Below are 14,680 nucleotides of genomic sequence, written 5' to 3' on the forward strand. Positions count from 1 at the left end.
CATGTGGACACTGCAGTGTGAGGGCTGCGTGGACAGCTACAGCCTAGGAAAGAGCCAACACCGCAAATGACCCCGATGGCGTCAGCTATGCCAAGGGCAGGAGGAGCCTCTTAGCCAATGATGAGAACAGAAACCATGGGCTCCCAGGGGCCCTGAGCATCTCCAACCCTGTGGGAAACACGTAGGTAGGTCCCTGTGCTCACAGTCAAGCACCAAGGAAACCGGGAAGGCTAAACACACATGGTGGTCTCTGCAAAGGGAGAGAGATGAACGCCCTGTTTTCTGCATAGCCCGGTGACCTCTGTACTACATGTGTGGACAGGCCACACTGGCTTCCGCAGACTCTTATGGTATCTCAGTCTATGCACAGCACTACTCTTCTGGAGACCCTTATCATGAATACTGTTTACCTTGGGCCTGCTTTCTTGGTTAGTCTACAGAAGCTATCTTTATAGAGATGTCACTAGTACTTTACAAGAGTTCTGATGTAAATTGTACTGTGCTTAATTAAGCCTAAAACAAACTGCCTGATGTTTGAACCAACCCCACCTACTGATGCATATTGAATCAAATCTCCTTCTCCCCTCTCCTGGATTGACACTCTGCTGCCCATGGTGTTTGCAAAGACCTCCACACAAGCCCACAAAGACAAGACACAGGTTAAGACCCCAGTAGAGAGAAAGCCACTTTAACCCAAAGGCCGGGCCCTTGAGCTGTCTGACTGGGACATGGTCCTGAGTCTTTGGGACTGACCCTGGAAGGGCCCCTGGAGATCCTGGCTGATTTAAGAGTGCATCTGCCTGAGTCCGTGGGCCTCAGGAACCTGTGAAACGAACAGCGAGGCTCACGGTGAACACACAGCTTGGCAACCCTGGGCTGCCTTGACATCCACAGGTCCTCACAACATAGTCCAGACTTCCACACCTGTGTCTCATGCCCACCACACCCTTGATGACAAGGCTTGAGGGACTTCTACGGTTGGTCACAGCTGGCTCTCAACTGATGCTGGGATCAGGTCCTGACACTTCCATCACTAATTGAAAACGCCACTGATTTACAAGTGTATTTAAGGGGCTGGGGGGACGAAGTGCTTGCCTTGCAAGTCTGAGGAACTGAGTCCAACCCACAGAGCCCATATTTTAAGAAGAAAAACAAAACCAAGCAAACAAACAACTGGATATGGTTGGTGAGACGGCTCAGCAGGTATGCGCACAAGGGCCTGAGTGCCATCCCTGGGGCCCACAGTGAAGGAGGGAACGGACTCCTGAGTGTTGACCTTTGACCTCCACATGCATGCTATAGCACACACACACACTCATGCTTACACACCGCGCGCGCGCGCGCACACACACACACACACACACACACACACACGGAAAAAAAAACCCCAACAACTATAAAGCCAGGCACGGGGAGGTGGAAGGCAAGAGGACTCCTGGGGCTTGCTGACCAGAAGCCTGGCCTAGTTGGTGAGCTCCAGGCTAATGAGGGGCCATGTTTCAAAATCAGGTAGTTAGCTTTCCTGAGGAACAATACTTGAGGTTGTTCTCTGATTTGTGCATGCTCAAATATGCACACATGTACACACACACACACACACACACACACACACACACACACACACACACACAACTTGAAGTTGTCCTCTGGTATGCACATGCATGAGCATGCACATGCGCGCGCGCACACACAGTATTTAATACAACCAACCCAGCAAATATTGTAACATCTTAGCTTCATATGTGCTCCAAATACCCTCACGGTCTGTTGGACAAACACTCCCCGCCCCCAAGCCTCCAAGACACCAAAGTGCTCAGCTTTCCCGTCATTGTAAAGCAGGGGCCCATCTCCATCCCTGCTTCATACAGGAAGTCATCCATCACTGACAAGAGAAATGATGTCCATGTGACCCCACAAGGAGAGGCCAGCTGGAAATGCAGCCCTGCCTCTCCTACCCCCACCCCTGCCCTCCACACTTTAGCTTCCATTCTCACAGATTCCTAAGTTGAAAAAGCTTTTCCTCAATTCTCAGTCCTGGGGAGACACTGAGCCGGAGTGGGTGTTGAGGGTGCTAAGCTGGCCTATTCAGCATGGAAGCCTGGCAGGTAGGTAGATGTGACCGGGGTCAAGCTGAACAACATGAGGTCTTGAACCCCCAAGCAGGTCACTGCTTCTGTTTCCCCATGGCCCTGTGACTGCGTGTGCTGCGCCAGTCACAACTCAGTCAGAAATGCCTGAGTCACATCTCAGCAATTCAGGCCAGTCGAGGTGGCTTCCTGTCAGTTTCCGTTTGCTGTCACAACCTCAAGCACCGAGCCAGCTTCAATCTGGGCTATTTGTCCTTCCATTCTGTAAACCACTCGAGAGTCAGCCTCCTCAGATTTCAGACACTTTTCTAACGCTGGACTTCATCTTACCATTACTTGTCCTTACAGGGTGGTGCTGGGAACAAAACCCAGGGCCTCCCGCATGGTAGATAAGTGCTCTACCACCGAGCCGCATCTCCAGCCCTTCACTGGGAGTCCTCTGCAGGTGCTCTGCCACTGAGCGAAGCTCCCAGCCTCAGGAAAGGGCTCTACTGTCCTGCTGAGCCATGCCCGCAGCCTTCATCCTTTTTGATATCTGACACTAAAGGACAAATTTAACTCTCCTGCCCTCAAGAACACACTATATTAAATATTTCAACCACACCATGTATTCAGCGCCGCTGCTTGTGTCTGTCCAACCTTGTCTTTGTCTCTGACAAGCCCACACACTTTCTGTCAAACATTCACAAAATCAGACCAGGGGGCGGTTAGGACCTGCTTTGACGGCAGATGCTGGAAGAGTCTGTCTCACAGAAGTGGGATGAAACAAACACTGAGAGTTGCCTGCAGCCAGTCAGGGTGTGCACAGACCAGCACGGGAAAGCCTGCACTTGGATTCCTCTGCGAGGCAGCAGCTGATAGCGACTCCTTGATTCACCATGGACCCCAGACCCCTGCTTTCCAGAAAGTAGACAGATGCTCACAAGGCTGACTGCACAACTTTCTTCCCTTTCTTGTGGGCGGTTCCTAAGACAGCAGGGTGTTGGAAAAAGGGGTGCTTACTGGTGTCCCTGTTAGCCCCCAGATCACACCCAAGCCACTGCAAGGGGCTTTGGCTGTTCACACCAGTCCCTACACAGGGGTCCTTTATTTTATTTTCATTCTTACTTTTTAACAGTGTAGCCCAGCTTGGCTCTAAAGGTGAAATCCTCCCACCTTGGGTCTGGGGGCTGAGGGCTGGGGGCTGGGGGCTGGGAGACATGTACCACCATCACACCCAGAGTGACTGAATACCAATGGCCAACTTGACAGTGTTCAGAATCACCATGGAAACAAAACCCTGGGCATGTCTGTGAGCCAGCTTCTAGGTGGGAAGACATCCCAAATATGGGCAGTCCTAGTCTATGGGCTGGGGTCAGGGCTGAGTAAAAAGAGAGAAAGAGGGTGAGTCTCAGCATTCATCTCTTGCCCCTGACTATGGATGAAATGTGACCATCTGCCTCAAGCTCCCGCCATGCCCTCCTGTCTCGATGGACTGTACCCCTGAGCTGTGCATCAAAGAAACTGTTCCTTTCCGTTGCGTTTCTCAGGTATTCTGTCACAGCAATGCACTGGTACAAGGGCATTCTCCAGTCAGCATTTTTGTAACTTCTGATCAGTATACAAGACTAAGAGGGCACCATCAGGTGAACAGCAGAGAAGGGAGGAAGAGGCTAGCAGCCCTGCCTGGCTCCGTGAGGTGCACAGGAATAGTCTCTGTTAAACAGCCTAGAGGCACTCACTGTCAACCCAGAGATGCTTAGACAAGGGGCCGGGCTGCTGCCTCCCTTGCAGCTTCAGGGAGAAAGAGGGTTGCTCAGGCACACAGAACTGCCAGGGCTGGAGGCTTCCAGGGGGCTGAAAACCTTCAAGGAAACACAGCATACATACTACTGCACACTAAACAGCTCCCCTGCCAGTCGCTCAGGGAGACTGTTCACCAAGTCAACCTGCCAGCAGGGGTGATTGGGAAGCCTTGGCCAGGCTGACCAGGAAGTCTGGCATCTGAACCCATGTGCTGGGGGTGTGGTCCTGGGTTTTCCTTTGGGGGTGGGGGTGGGGTGTTCTCCAATATACTGTTGCTGTTTCTTTGTGTTTTCCATGGGGGGGGGGGAGAAGGGTGTGCTTTTTTAATTTGGCAGTTTATGTCTTTTGCCACTTTGGGGATCTTTTCAGCCATGGCTTACTGAACTTTTTTTTTCAGCCCTAACCTCTCTCTTCTGCTTCTCGATTAAGTCCTAGGTTTTTTGTTTGTTTGTTTGTTTTTTAATTTATATATATATGCCTATGTACATGCAATCTGGGTACAGGTGCCTGCCAGGCCAGAAGACAATGTAGGATTTCCCTGGAGCTGATGTTACAGGCTGATGGAGGTACAAGCACTCTTCACCAATGAGCCCTCTCTCCCATCATAAATCCAATTTTTCTCTTATTCAGACTAAAGAGTCTAAAATGCTAATATTGATGGTATATTCAGACCCCTCTCCCATGCCCCAGTGTTGGGGATGGAAAAAACCAGTCTAGTTAGCTTTGTTATCCTAACCTAGCCTACACTCATCCGAGAGGTATGCCTTGAGCCTGTGGGTGGGCACATCTGTGGGACACAGTGTTGATTACTAACTGACGTAGGAGAGCCCAGCCCACCGTGGGCAACACCATTCCTTTGGCAGTCAGTATTAAGATGTATGGTACAGCTGGCTGAGCACAAGCAAATAATCGAGCCAGGAAGCAGTGTTCGCCATGGTTTCTGCTTCAGCTTTCTGCCTGAGTAACTGTCCTGACTTCTGTCAAAGATGGACTGTGACCTGTAAGGGGAAAAGAAGCCGTTTCTGTTTGGAGTACTTTATTAACACAGCAACAGAAAGTAATATGGAACAGAGCCAAAGGTCCTGTGCATGCTACGCAACTGTCACCCCCAGTTCATTTTTCCTCTCTCTCTCTTTTTTAAATGTTTCATGTAGCCCAGGCTGGCCCCAGGTGCTGGGATCACATGTGTGCCCCAACACACCTGGCTTCCTCTGTTCCTCTGTCATTTTCATCAGTTCTACAATCTCTGATGTATGTGTGTGTGTGTACATCCATACATACACATACACACATACATACATATACATATATACATATATATATATACACATACATATATATGGTTATCTTACTGTTCGCATTTGCCTATTACCTTTCCTCATTCAAGTTCAGCTTTTCCAGACAAAAATGGTGGAAGGCACCTGAAGAGCAATATTCAAGGGTATCTGGGTTTCATATGCACACATGTGAACATGTGCTGCCGCTGCTGCCTATTTTCCTACAGTCAAACCTGTGGACTGTTAAAGTTCCCTCATAGGAGGAGGGCAGGGAGGGTCACTGTACCTGAATAAGCCACTCTTCCCGGCCATTTATATACAATTCTGTCCTAACTGCAGATGGCTTTATTATATAGGCTGGGGCGGAGGCGGAGGAAAGAGCACCCATCTCCGCAGTGATGGAGAACCCACCATCCATGTTGAGTAAAGACTTCCCAGAGCCCCTACTTTGGGATCACCCACACCCTTTTCAGGAGCCCCACCCCTGTCCTCTGTAAGTTAAGTACAATAATCTCACGGGCTCCCCAGGGCGAACTCTGTTATAATTGTTCTTTGGTTTATGGTTGGAACCCTGGGAGGAAGGGGTTCTCCCCCAGGGAGGGAAATTCAATAACGCTTGCACTTATATACACACCAACACGAATACCCACTGTATTGGTTTGTTTCCTGTTGTTGTGACAACACTATAACCAAAAGCAACCAGGAGAGGAAATGGTCATCACAGCCCATCACCAAAGGAAGTCAAGCAGGAGCTCAAGCAGGAACAGAGGCCTGAACCATGGAGGAACGCTGATTACCAGTTAGCTCAGCCTAATTTTTGTTTGTTTGTTTTGTTTTGTTTTTGTTTTTCTGAGACAGGGTTTCTCTGTGTAGCCCTGGCTGTTCTGGACTCACTCTGTAGACCAGGGGCCTCAAACTCAAGAGACCCACCTGCCTCTGCCTCCCAAGTGCTCGGATTAAAGGCGTGTGCCACCATACTTGGCTTTGATTTTTTAATAAGTCTAATCTAAAATTACCTGTGAAGATTATACTGCAATAAAGTCAACTGAATAAAACAAGGATGGTATAAATTGTAAGTAATGCCAAACTCTTTATACAGTTTCTGGATGGTCAAGAGTAAACCATGAGCTGGGCGGTGGTGGCGCATGCCTTTAATCCCAGCACTTGGGAGGTAGAGGCAGGTGGATCACTGTGAATTCGAGGCCAGCCTGGTCTACGAAGCACTCAGGAGGTAGAAGCAGGTGGATCTCTGTGAGTTCGAGGCTAGCCTGGTCTACAAAGCCAAGTCCAGGACAGCCAAGGCTACACAGAGAAACCCTGTCTCAAAAAAAGGAAAAAAAAAGAAAAGAAAAGAAAAAGAAAAAGAAAAAGACTTGAGCTTTGACAATGGCCCAAGGCCAGACCATGAGACCTGCATGGGTGAGCAGAGGCCTGATGAAAAATCTTCCCCAGAAGGTCAATGTCCATAGTCCCTGTGCCCAAACAGCCTCGCCTTGACTTCAGCACCTAGACAGCCTTGTCTAGCTAAGTGTACAATGCTCTTGGAGTGACGGCCTTTCCCCCACATAGCAGGGCTTAATTTGGAAACGTATGACTGACACGTGGCTGAAGCAATGCTGCTAAAGAGGAAGGTGGCCACCAGAGGTACCAGTGAAAGCATGACCTAGCATTTGCCAGGCAGAGATGCAGTTACGAAAGTTCAGGGAATGGTGCAGGCCTGGGCTAGGGCTGGTGGCAGAGCACTTGCCCAGCACACAGGAAGCTCTTGGTTCTATGCCCAGCACTGCATAAGCCCAGCATGTGATGCACACATCTGAAATACCAGAACTCAGGAGGTAGGGAGAGCTAGGAGTTTGAGGCCAGCCTGGTCTACACAGAGAAACCCTGTCTTGAAAAACAAAAACGAAACAAAGAAAGAAAGCCAGCCAGACAAGGCAGGCAGGCAATGGGCACAGTAACACATAAGCCTGTGGCAGATCCTAAGTGCTCAAGAAAGGTAGAAGTCGAGGCCAGCCTGGTCTACAAAGTGAGACAGCCAGGGCTGTTACACAAAGAAAGCCAGGAAAGAAAGAAAGAAAGAAAAAAGAAAGAGAGAAAGAGAGAAAAAGACAGAAGTAAAACAAAGACATTAACTTCTTTAGTTAAAACATGGGTACCACAGGGGGGCAGGGTGCTGAGATGGTTCACTGCTCTTCCGGAGGACATGAATTTGTTTCCCAGCATACACAACTACCTCTAAGTCTAGCCCCAGGATTCAATGGCTTCTTTTAGCCTCTACAGACACCCCAACACACACACACACACACACACACACACACACACACACACACACACACACCAAAGCAAAGCAAAACAAAACAAAACAAAACAAAAATAAATCACCAGCTCCCAGAACAGTCTGTGCTGTGCTCAGAACCAGGCATCCGGCTCTAACAGACTGTAAAGGGGTAAATAAACACCATGTCCTGCCTCCTGCCTCCAAAGTGCTTGCATTAAGACTTCTCAAGTCCCTCCAGATCTCCATGGACAAAAGACCTGCTCCTGGCAAAGAGGAAGGAATCCCAGGCTCTGGCCTTCCTGCTCCAGTCCCCACCCGTTCTGCCAAGTGGCATTCCAGCATGGGTGGCCCCATTGAAACCAAGTCCCCCTCCCTCTGGTCAAGTGGGCTCAGTGGATAAAGGCACCCACCACAAAGTCTGATGAGCGTAGAATCTTGGGGACCCATGGGTGGAAAGAAAGAACCCACTCCCAGCTGTTCTCTGACCTCACATAAAACATTCATAGTTAAAAAAAAAAAATGCTGGGTAGTGATGGCAGCACACGCCTTTAATTCCAGCACTTGGAAGGCAGAGGCAGGTGGATCTCTGTGAGTTTGAGGCCAGCCTGGTCTACAAAGCGAGTCCAGGACAACCAGGACTACACAGATACCCTGTCTCGAACCCCCCCCCCCCGAAAAGTCTACCCAGAATATCACCGTATGTGGGGTAATTTTCTCTTTAGAACTTACCTCCCCTACACTACATAAACAGCACATAATATACATACCCTGACCAAAGACTGATGTAACTACTCTTACTGTGGCTTATTTTGTTGTTGTTTTGTGTTTGGGTTTTTGAGACAGGGTCTCTCTTTGTAGCCCTAGCTGTCCTGAAACTGGACGGATAAACCAGGCTGGCCTTGAACTCACAGAGCTCCATCTGCCTCTGCCTCCTGTGTGCACCACCATGCCTAACTATATACTGTGTTCTCAGAAACACTTTGGCTGGTGAGGTGGCTCAGCGGGTGAGGGCACTTACCCCCACGCCTGATGGTCTAAGTTCCATCCCTGGGCCACACAGTGTGGAAGGGGAGAACAGATGCCTGGTTGTGCTCACATGCAAGCCGTGGCACCGGCACACCTACACTTATTTATACACACAGAGGTTAAATAAATAAATGTAAAATATAAAAAAATAACCACTTGGTGCCTGTCGGTAAGTAGGCAAGTGCTCTTACTGCCAAGCCGAGATCCCAGTCCCTCAATGACGGATTCTAGGCAAGTACTCTTAGCCTGAACCGTGCCTGGCCTTTCTGCCTCTACCTCTCAAGTATTGGGACTTGTGGGCCATCTTGCCCAGCTCTAAAGCTATTTTCTTATGCAGAGAGAGGGGGTGAAAATCTCTGGCCTTTGAATGCAGTAACTCTGCTTGGAAGAAGTCTCCCTCCTCAGCCTGGTAGCCTACACTACAGTGTGGCACTCCCAGCAAGGTTCATCCTGGAAGCCTATGCCTTCAATATAAACCATGGAATACAGAGGCTCCTGTGGCATAACTGGCTAGCCTGCAATACTTATAGAACAGTGGAATATTATGCAGAAATTTAAAAGTAATTATAAACTATAGCCTCTCATAGAAAGACTGCCCAAACAAATGAAAACAGCATGCTTATCAAATATTCTATAAGGAATCACAGAAAAAAAGTCAGATTATCTCCTTGGTGCTCATGTCTATAATCCCAGTAACTCCAGCTCCAAGGGATCCAACACCCTCTCCTGGGTTCTGGGGACAGCCGCACTCATGTGCACATACCCATACACATAATTTAAAAATAAAATAAATCTATTTTTACATTTCTCTGAGGGCAGCACCCTCAGTGACTCGGTCACCTGCAATAAGCCGCACCTCTTAAAATGCCGACACGAGGACACCAGAGGCCCAGCTTCCAAAAGATGAACCACCGGGGGACACAAGCCAGATCCAAGTCACAAGCTGTGACTGTTGCAACCAACCACGAGCATTAGAACTTGTAATAGATGGCCTAAAAAGACAACTCAGTGAGTAAAGTGCTGTCTGCGTAACAGGTAAAAAGCTGAACGTGGCAGTGTGTGTCTGTGATCTCAGTGATACGGTGTGGAGACAAAAGGATGCTGGGGGGTGGAGGGGAAGGCCAGCTAGTGTAGCCAATTGATGAACCAGGTTCAGTGAGAGACCCTGCCTCAAAAAGTAAAACAGAAAGCTATCAAGGAAGACAGCAGACAGCAGCCTCTGCCCCCATCCCCCCCTACAGAACTTTAAGGATAATAAGAACTTTTTGTTTTTGTTTTTCAAGGCCGAGTTTCTCTGTGTAGCCTTGGCTGTCCTGGAATACTGGGATTAAAGGCATGCACCACCACCGCCCGGATGTAAGAACATTTCTGATCACAAAGGGAAAATTTGAAGCCAAGCATGGTGATGCACGCCTGTAAATCCCAGCACTTGGGAGGCAGAGGCAGGCAGATCTCTGTGAGTTCGAGGCCAGCCTGGTCTAAGTAGTAAGTCAGACTGCCAGGGCTATGTAGAGAGACCCTGTCTCAAAAAACAAACAAACAGAAGGGAAAGCTGAATTTCACGGCAGAGACCGTGGCTAACACTAAAACAATCAATGGATAAAGGCTGACTGACAGGCTAGCACTGGCATACCTAACTGGAATTTCACCATGAGAAAACACCACACAAATCCAAACTGACTAACCACAAAGAGACGGCCTTACTCTCTGAAAAATGTCAATGCCATGAAAGACAAAAAAAGAAGTCCTCGTGATCAAAGGAGATGAGGAGGGAACTAGGCCTACCACGTGATCTTAGCCTGGATGCAGACTTCTGCTACAAGAAAGAGGACGGGGAGATGTGAAGGGCGTGACTTGGTAACTCCTGCACAGTGTCATTCTCTTGGTGTGGATTGATGCACTGTGGTTATAGGAGAAAATGGCTTGAAATTTATGTAGAAAATAAACATGAAAGGGGTAAAGCTCAGTGATTGATACTGTGTGAGGCCCTGGGCTCGATCTCGCACACACACAAGCACACACGCACATACACACAGAGGCACATACATATATATATACACACATACATGTACATACACACATACACATGCACACACATACAGACACACAGATACATGCAATCAAGACATACATAGAGACACACTGATACACACAGATATATATATGTGTGTAATATATATATACACACACACAGAGGTGCATGCTCACATATATGCAGACACACATACACAAACACATTAACATAAAGACACATATCCATAAACACATACTCACACACACACACAAATACCCGCAAGTAGTACCACATATACATATTCACATACACATAATCACACAGGGAGACATACAAGCACACACATACAAGTATACCACACTCACACAAACACACACAAATCTGAATCAAAGGGAGTATTTGAAGGCTTCTGACTGAGTGGTAAAATAGCTTTGAAAAAGCAATTGCTTCCCAATACCCCTCCTCGGCAAGGCACACTGCTACTGTGGAGCGATGACAGGAGCCTGGTAGGGCCGTCAGTTAGCTATGACCTACAGAGAACAGTCCAAGGAGGCCAGGACACCTGTGCCCCAGAAGGAAGGACAAACCAAGCCAGAGTGGGACTTCTGCCTTTCTTGGGGAGAGATACTCACTTCCTGCCCAAAATACATAGGCCAGATATCAAGGCCCTGATTGGATGAGTCTAGAACAAGCCCCATGGCAGGTTATTTGACTAAAGGAATACAAGATGGCAGGTGACAAAGATGTAAAATGGTTGGCAAAAAGGCCAGATGGAAAACTGGGTACACTAGCTAAGTGTGGTGACCCAGGCCTGTAATCCAAGTACTCGGGAAACTGAGGCAGGAGGAATCAGCATGAGTTCAAGGCCAGTCTGGGCTACAGTGAAGCAGCTGTCACAATAGGCCCATAATCAGAAGCCAGCACTGACTGCAGGCTAGTATTCAGCTCACTTTCTCCACCTTAAGTAGCATTTATTATATATGTTACCATATAACACATGGCAATTACACATCATTTTACTTTTTAAAGATTTATTTATTAAGATGTATTTATTATTATGTATATAGCACTCTGCCTGCATGTACACTTGCAGGCATCAGATCTCCTTATAGATGGTTGTGAGCCACCATGTGGTTGCTGGGAATTGAACTCATGACCTCTAGCAGTCAGTGCTTTTAACCGCTGGGCCATCTCTCCAGCCCTATCATTTTATTTCTAATTGTGTGTATGTGTGTGGTCATGTGCACATGAGTTCAGGTGTTCAAGGCCGGAAGAGGCTATGCTATTACTTGGAGCTAGAGTTACAGGCTGCCGGGGGCTGCCAGATCTGGGTGCAGGGAACTGAACTCAGGTCCTCTGCAAGAGTAATAAACACCCTTAACCCGAGCCATCTCTCCAGCCCCCTTCCTCCATTTTCTATAGTTGATGATGGCATAGGCTCCCCCATAGTCAAGGTGGGTCTTCCCACAGTGAGGACATAGCCAAGCTGGGCAGCCATGCTATGCTGGAGGCCCACCTCCCAGGTGTCCTAGAGTCTGTTAAGTTGACAGTTAAGATAAGTGGGCAGAGCAGACTCAGGAGCTGAAAAGGGGATGCCATTCTAACAAGGCATCTTCACGCATCAGCAAGGTCTGGCCTGTCCTCGAAAGCCTTCTGCCTACTTTCTTCTCTTTAATAAAAGTGCCTATAATATTTTGTGCTGTGAGCACAGCCATGCCCATTCACTCCCACACCACCTACGGCCGCCTTCTTGCTAAATAAAACAACAGTTGCCTGGCTGTCAGATCTTATAGCTCAGAAGATTCAAGAATGTACTAGCTGGCCCTTCACAAAGGAATCTGCCAGCGCGTCTGAACTTAATTAGCCACTCTGTACCAATGCTGCTTCCGGTTCTTGATCATTTTAGTGTGCTTATGTAAGATGTGAACGTCAGGAAAGCTTGTGAGAAACAGAAAGGAACTGTGATATTTTGCAAGTTCCTGTAGGGTAACACAGACTAAGATTAAAGATTTAGAGCTGCAGAGATGACTCAGTCAGCAAACTGCTTGCACTGAAAAAATGAGGACCTGAGCCCCTGGACCCATACAGAGAGGGTTCAGTTTGCAGTCTCCATTTTAAAGTAATATTTAAAAAGATAATTATATTCAATTGTGTGTATATGTGTGCTTATTGCACATGAGTTCAGCTCCTGAGATCACTTGGAGTAGGAGTTATAGGCTAGAGGGTCTGAGTTCATTGGTCAGCCAGTTGAGCCCAAATGTTAAGTCCCAGGCCAACGAGAAACCATGTGTCAAAAAACCAGGCTGCAAAGCCAGAGATATGGCTCAGTGGTTAAGAGCACTTACTGCCCTTGCGGAGGACACAGGTTCAGTTCCCAGGGTCTGCATGGCAGGTTACAACTGTCTATGACACCGGTTCCAGGGCTCCGATGCCCTCTTCTAGTCCTAACAGGCATTGTACACAGTGCTAGACAAAAACGCAGGCAAAAGACTAAATAAAACACAAGATGGGCCAGGCGGTGGTGGTGCACGCCTTTAATCCCAGCACTCAGGAGGCAGAGGCAGGTGGATCGCTGTGAGTTCGAAGGCAGCCTGGTCTACAAAGTGAGTCCAGGACAGCCAAGGCTACACAGAGAAACCCTGTCTCAAAAAAAACCAAAACAACAAAAACAACAAAACAAAACCACAAGATAGACAGCTCCTAAGGAACAATTACTAAGGTTTCCTCTGACCTCTACATATATACACACGAGAGAGAGAGAGAGAGAGAGAGAGAGAGAGAGAGAGAGAATATGAATATAAATGAATGAATAATGGGCAGGTATGGTGATGCACACACCTCAAATCCCAGCACTCAGGAGGCAGATGCAGGAGGACGGCTGAGAGCTCAAGGTCAATTTGCTCTACACAGTTCAAGTCCAGCCGGGACAACTTACTGACAACCTGAGTCAGAAAAGAAAGGCAAAGAGGTTGGGAACAGATCTCAGTGGTAGAGCTCCTGCCTAGAATCCCCCAGTGAGGGGCTGGGGGTGTGACTCAGTGGTAGAGCTCCTGCATAGAATCCCCCAGTGAGGGGCTGGGGGTGTGGCTCAGTGGTAAGCACCTGCCTAGAATCCCCCAGTGAGGGGCTGGGGTGTGGCTCAGTGGTAGAGCCCCTGCCTAGAATCCTCCAGTGAGGGGCTGGGGTGTGACTCAGTGGTAGAGCACCTGCCTAGAATCCCCCAGTGAGGGGCTGGGGTGTGGCTCAGTGATAGAGCACCTGCCTAGAATCCCCCAGTGAGGGGCTGGGGTGTGGCTCAGTGATAGAGCACCTGCCTAGAATCCCCCAGTGAGGGGCTGGGGTGTGGCTCAGTGGTAGAGCCCCTGCCTAGAATCCCCCAGTGAGGGGCTGGGGTGTGGCTCAGTGATAGAGCACCTGCCTAGAATCCCCCAGTGAGGGGCTGGGGTGTGGCTCAGTGATAGAGCACCTGCCTAGAATCCCCCAGTGAGGGGCTGGGGTGTGGCTCAGTGGTAGAGCACCTGCCTAAAACCCCCAGTGAGGGGCTGGGGTGTGGCTCAGTGGTAGAGCACCTGCCTAGAATCCCCCAGTGAGGGGCTAGAGGACTGTCTTAAAGATATAGTGCTTGCCTGACAAGCATCAGTCTCTCGGTTCAATCTCTAGTACTGCAAATAAACAGCGGTCAGAACTGCAGAAGACAGACCAGCCTAGCGTTTAAAAAAAAAAAAAAAAAAAAGCAAGCACTGTGTGACTGCCAGCTCACTAAATAGAAACCAATGTTCATTTACACCCACTGTGCATCAACCACCACACTAGTACTCTATACAGGTCCTTTCTTTTGTATTACAGGCCTGTTTAGAGAAATACTATCTTTCATTTTGCAGACCATCACTCAGCCAAGCAAATTACCCACAATCCCCTAGCCAGCAACTTCCAGGGCAAGATGCAAGGACCCCATGGGACTCTCTGCTACTCCTGCTGTCGTCCTAGCTATCACTTGCTTTGTTGGACAAAGGAGGTGCTCTGAATGCTGGCTCATGACAGAGCCGGGGCTTCCAGTGCTCACTATTCGTCAGGCTGTACCATCAACCTTCTTCTACCCAAAAAAAAAAAAAAAAAAAAAAAGGCTTCTGGCCACCTCTTCTACACATCAGAATTAAAGGAACTTCCCAAAAAAGAGTCCAGACTTCAATCAAGGAATCAGGCTACAGACTAC

General features: G+C 48.5%; 1 protein-coding gene and 1 long non-coding RNA gene across 2 annotated transcripts in view; one reads left to right on the forward strand and one right to left on the reverse strand.

Moving 5' to 3' along the window:
• POR (cytochrome p450 oxidoreductase) overlaps window positions 1-14,680 on the reverse strand; it is a 44,055-nt gene that overhangs the window by 18,618 nt on the left and 10,757 nt on the right. The window lies entirely within an intron of this gene.
• LOC311586551 lies at window positions 114-13,149 on the forward strand. The gene is made up of 2 exons (XR_014775573.1): window positions 114-659; window positions 10,283-13,149. It is a non-coding gene; the product is annotated as an uncharacterized lncRNA (long non-coding RNA).

The sequence above is a fragment of the Acomys minous genome (genome assembly GCF_964271855.1).
Source record: "Acomys minous genome assembly, chromosome: 16".
NCBI lineage: Eukaryota > Metazoa > Chordata > Mammalia > Rodentia > Muridae > Acomys > Acomys minous.